This window comes from Myodes glareolus, chromosome 4, assembly GCF_982192425.1.
Source record: "Myodes glareolus chromosome 4, mMyoGla1.1, whole genome shotgun sequence".
NCBI classification, from domain to species: Eukaryota; Metazoa; Chordata; class Mammalia; order Rodentia; family Cricetidae; genus Myodes; species Myodes glareolus.
In genome coordinates, this window is record NC_142029.1 from 100,624,262 (window position 1) to 100,630,175 (window position 5,914).

At 38.0% G+C, this 5,914-nt stretch overlaps 1 pseudogene; it reads left to right on the forward strand.

Moving 5' to 3' along the window:
* Nucleotides 1–4,277: 4,277 nt before the first annotated feature.
* Nucleotides 4,278–5,020, forward strand: LOC148122402 (ubiquitin carboxyl-terminal hydrolase CYLD-like; annotated as a pseudogene).
* Nucleotides 5,021–5,914: the final 894 nt, after the last annotated feature.

A 5,914-nucleotide genomic window follows, 5' to 3' on the forward strand; every position in this document is an offset into this window, starting at 1 on the left:
CAAATGTGGCATATTCCTTAGCCTATTTAGACTGTTAGTAGGTTCAGTAAAGCTTTACCCAATCACCAGGCAGATCTCTCACATCACTCATTAAGTTTATTTCTGGGCACTGGAAAATACTTCGATGCTGTTATGAATGCTGTATTTAATCTTGTGTTTTAAACATTGTTCAGCGAATGAATACAAATGGTTTATTGTCCTGCTTTATATATGGCAAGTTTACTAAACATCCTTACATTTCTGCATACCCTCTGGGTTTTTAAAAGTAGAAAACCTAATAAGGGAAGAAAATCCAATTTTTTCTTCCTCTTCTTCCTCTTCTTCTTCTCCACTTTGGACCTCCAAATATGCAAACTGACGCATATGTTGCATGTGTTGTGCGCCGCTGAGCTTTCTGTAATAGTGACAGCAGCAAGAACATCTTAATTCAGCAATAACTGCAGGCTGCTCTGCAAAGTCCGTTTCCGCTGTGCTGGTTTGGGAAGATAGTTTGAAGCTGTGCACCCTCCAGAATTCTTTTCTCACTTTTACTTATCAAACTGGGCATCTGCTAACGACTGTAGGCAAAGTCAGCTGTGTGGATCATGCTTCCATTACTCCTGCCTTGGTTAACTGAAGTGAGTCCCCTCGAGACCAAGTTATTTGCTGTCTCTGAAAAACTAATATTGTCTTGGTCACTGTCCTATTGCTGAGAAGAGACACCATGACCATGACAACTCTTCTAGAAGAAAGCATTTAATTGGGTCTGGCTTACAGTTTCAGAGGGTGAGTCCTGCATCATCATGCTTGGTGCTGAAGCAGTAGCTGAGAGCTTTATATCCTGATTCACAGGCAGGCGAGCAGGCAGGCAGGCTGAGACACGCTGGACCTGGAGTGTGTGTGTGTGTGTGTGTGAGAGAGAGAGAGAGAGAGAGAGAGAGAGAGAGAGAGAGAGAGAGAGCGCACGCACGTGCCCATGCTGTATAGTGAGTGTGGAGGCCAGAGTAGCCAAATTGGGGAGCCAGTTCTCTGATTTCACCACATAGATCATACATAGATCACACATAGATCACAAAGGTCAAAGTTAGATTGTGGTGCTTGGTGGCAAGTGCCTGTACCCATTGAACTGGTTCATTGACTCCAAGATTTGTTTTTATTTACCTTGGTTTTTGTATTTGTTGTATTGTTTTACTTTTTATTGGAAGTACAGGGTACCAGACTTAAGGCCTTGTTTTAGCTATGCAAGTGTACTATCACTGAGCTATACCATCAAGGTTGATAAAATTATCAAATTGTAGATTCATTTTAAGCAGGTGTTAAACTGGCAGAATTGTCTTTGTTGATATATCTCTTAGTTTCTTAGTCAGTTTCCTTTTTCGTTTTCTGTTATATTTTATTCATTGAAAAATCCTTCTCTGTCCTATAGAACTTTCCAATTCTGGATTTTCCTGTTGGCATCATCTGTTATGCTTAATTTATTTCTGGCTGTGTAGTATTTCTTATGATCTGACAATTGGCTTTAGGGGTTTTATTTTATTGGGTTCCAGTTAAGTTCTTAGCAAACATATTTCCTAGTGTTAAGTACTTATATATGCTCACACCAGGTACACATAATTATGAAGTAGTTATACTTTGTGTTAAATTTGAGCAGAGCATACATGTATAATCAACTTGCCCCTCTGCTATAAAATTCTGATGTTGAATGTGGTGGTTTGAATGACAATGGCCCATAGGCTCACATGTTTGAATACTTGGTCCCCAGTTGGTGGAACTGTTTGGAAAGGCTAATGTTGTTATTAAAATGGTGCCCTATTTTCATAGTTTTTGCTTCACAGATACAAGATTGTTGCTTAGTTCCTGGCATTACATATTTGGCTAAGATAGAAATAGAGATGTCTGTTTGGTTCTGTCCTTTATATGGGGATTGGTAAAACATTTATTGAAATCATTTTTGATCTTAAGAAAGACAATGAAAGTGAGTTTGTAGACTTTGCAATCCTCATAAAGAAAGGAAAGAGAAGGGACTTGGGGGTAGATGTTGGGCCCGTGAGGCATGTCGCACACTGCAATTACTGGATAAAGTCTTAACCTTGTTAACCTATAAGGCACAGACTCTCTTCTGTAGAAAGTGGGGAAACATCACTTTGGTCTAAGGGTCAACATCTCCCAAATAGGTGTCATTCCTTGATGGACTTGTAGTGCTGCGACATTGTTGGGAGGTGGTAGAAAATGGGAGGCAGAACCTTGCGGAAGGAAGCTGGCCATTGGGAGATGTGTCATGCTAACTACTCAGTTCTAGCCCCTTCCTGTCTCCACTCTCTGGCCACCGTGAGCTGAGCAGTTATCCGCCATGAACCTTTCTGGTGTGTATTTGAGCCCTGAGTCAGGCACACAGATGGACTGGAGACCTTAGCAAACAAGCATTTCTGCCTCTTAAGGTGCTTCTTTCGGGCTCCTCTCACAACACGAAAGGCCTCACAACAATACCCAGAAGGGACAAAGCAGGCACTGGACCAGTGGGGCTGAAGGGGGCAGGGACAGAGAAGACAAATGGGTTGGGGAGTTCTGCCTCAGGAATATTACAAAACAACTATTTCTGTTTGTTTTCTGAAAAAGAAAAAATGACGACCGCTGAAGGCCATATTTTGCGTGGCTTTTACTTTAAATCCATTAAATCATTAAAGCGGTGTGTGTAGGGGTGCGGCCACGAGGTTAATTTCTAAATTGGCTTATGAAATAGTATATGTTTGACTGGAAAAATGGCTCAGCAGTTAAAGGCGCTTGCTGCCAAGCCTGATGACCTGAATTCGATTCCTGGAGCCTACATGGTGGACAGAGAGAACCAATTCCTGTGTTGTCCTTGTCCCTTTACATGTGAGCTGTGGTATTTGTGTGTAACAAGAGGGGACAACTTTGCCTTGCTCCTGATTCTAGTGGGATAGCTTCAAACTTTTCTTCATTTAGCCTGGCGTTGACAATGGGCATGTCATTTACAGCATTTGAAGTTATGTTGTTTTAAGTCATTAGTTAAAGTTGTCTTTAAAAATGAGGCTACAAATTGTAAAATTATTTTTGTAACAGTTTTAAATGCAAGTTAAATCTGGAAAGTAATCATTTGTATATTCTTTCCTTTTTACATAGTTAAAATTGTGGTATAAAGCCCACAATTTATAGATATAAGCATCTATAATTCAGTATAATTTATAGACCTTAACATCAAAATCAGATGGGCTAAAAATCTTAGAACAATGTAATATAGTCATATATCATTATTGCATTGTCCAAATTTTGATGCTACAAATAATTTCCTAACATATATGTATATATATATATACTCAAGTTTATAATATTTAATGCTTGTGATTGTTAGAAATTAAATCGTAGTTATAATTAGTATAGTTAATATCTCCTTGTCTAAGCACAAAAGGTATATGAAAATGAAATTGAGGGGCTAAAGAGGTTGGTCAGCAGTTACTGCTCTTCCAGAGGACCTGAATTCCATGGTGGGTGGCTCACAACTGCCTGTAACACCAGCTGCTGAGGATCTAACCGTCCCCTTTCGACCTCTTGGAGTACACACATGTGCCATACAATCACAGAGATACAACATATATATGTAAATAAAGATAAAATATATAAAAAATTGAGTGAGATAATGTTCCATTACCAAAATGAAGCTTATAGATAAATGAATTTTGGATAAAGTTTCAGAATGTAATATTGTCATATTTTTAACTGATAAAAGATGTTTGATACTGTAATATGTTACTTTCTAAGTTACACGTTTAGAAATAGCCTTTTTAATTGATAAGATTATGTGTGTTTTCTCAAATATTGTATCTTATTCATTCAAGTTAGACAGAAATGCTACTTTGTAAAGTTTAGAAAAAGTCTCAGGGTCTGCATATTAGGATAATCTTAAAGTTTTTGTTAGATTCTAATTTTAGAATTTTGGAAAAGTCGTTATTGTTTCTATGGATGCTTTGTTGCTGGAGTTCTTTAAAAATGCAGTTACAGTGGACACAAGTCATATGGGTCTTTTAGCTCATTGAGATATTTATATAGTCAAATGAGATTTTTAAAAAATCTTTAGTTTTATTTTAAGGTTGTATTGAATAGAGTCTAAAGTTTGTTTTGCTTGTTTGCCAGGCACTTTGAATTGCTGTCTTTTTACAGCATGGACACCAGGTTGTTAACAGCTTGCTTTGGGACTTCCAGTAACTTCATTTTTGGGGATTTTATGACAGATTTGCTAGTGGCTCCTTTTTGTGAGTTGATGTTCTGAAGTTACTGTCACAATGAGTTCAGGCCTATGGAGCCAAGAGAAGGTTACTTCACCTTCCTGGGAAGAACGGATTTCTTATCTGCTTCTTCAAGAATGCAGTGTAACAGACAAACAGACACAGAAACTCCTAAAAGTACCCAAAGGAAGTATAGGACAGTACATCCAAGACCGTTCTGTGGGGCATTCAAGAGTTCCTTCTGCAAAAGGCAAGAAAAGTCAGATTGGATTACAAATCTTAGAGCAACCGCACGCAGTTCTCTTTGTTGATGAAAAGGATGTTGTAGAAATCAATGAGAAATTTACAGAGTTACTGTTGGCAATTACCAACTGTGAGAAGAGGCTCAGCCTATTTAGAAACAGAATTCGACTAAGTCAAGGCCTCCAGGTAGACGTGGGCAGCCCTGTGAAAGTACAGCTGTGATCTGGGGAAGAGAAATTTCCAGGAGTTGTACGCTTCAGAGGACCTTTATTAGCGGAGAGGACAGTTTTGGGGATTTTCTTTGGAGTAGAATTGCTGGTAAGTTTGATAGGACATTTGAGAGAGAGAGAGGGAGAGAGGGAGAGCACATGAGAAAGCGAGCGCGCGTGAGCGAGAGACCACGAGCACATATTTTCCCCTTTATAAGATTTATGTTTTCTGTTTGTTTTTAGTACAATTCTCAGGATGGACCTCAGGGCCCTCTGCCACTGAGCTATATAGTTCAGCCTCAAAATTTATTTAATGATAAATTGAGAGGATATAAAGACAATTCTTGAAAAATTTAAAAAATTATCTCTTACAGTAGAAATTTACAAGTCATTATTCTGGACTTCATATCTTAGAAGTTTTTAAGTTACTTATATTAAAAATTAACACTACCAATTGTAATTATAAACACTTAAAAAATTGTGAACTATCTTGTGATAGTACCTACAGGATTCCCAGTTCTTAGTGTATGCTACTAAGTATAACAGTTTAGAGGTAAGATTTTGAAGTGTGTTTCAACAATTTCAGTTTGCTCATGCTTATCCCTGGAATGTATAACCTGCCTTGGAACTTATTTGCCTTGGCAACATATCTAAGAATTCTATATTCCGAACTGACTGTTGGTTCACATTTGGACACTCTCACGAGTAGAGAGAGGTCGTACTTTGCTTGCTTCTTGATTTGGCTTTTCAAGCAGTGAAATAATTAGGCTTTGACTGCCAGTTATGGTATGTACTAGCAGGGTTGCCAGGGTACTTAATTAACCTACATCAAGTTCTCCTGATCTGTTTGTTCCTCATCTGTGAAGTGCTTAGAGCACACATGACTTATAGTAGTTGTCTGGTGGATGGCTGTAGATGGTTACAGTTTGTTCTCAGTAAATGGATGGAGCTGATGCTGCGGTTTGGTTAAAGCTGAATGTCTGTCATAACACAAGTCATGGTAGAACGATGTTGTAAATTTAATCCTCACTCTTTCTCAAAAGAATTATGATCTGAAATATTGAGTTAGTTTCATCATCAGAAACACCTTCTTTATTCTTTAAACACCCTAAACCCAACAGCAGCTGCTTATCATATTTCTTATTATGGATGTAATTTAGAGTTTTTTCAAAGTAATTTCCTGAAGTCCCTTTAATGGATAATCTTTTTATATCTCTTTTTAAAAAAAATGTTGAAAACTAG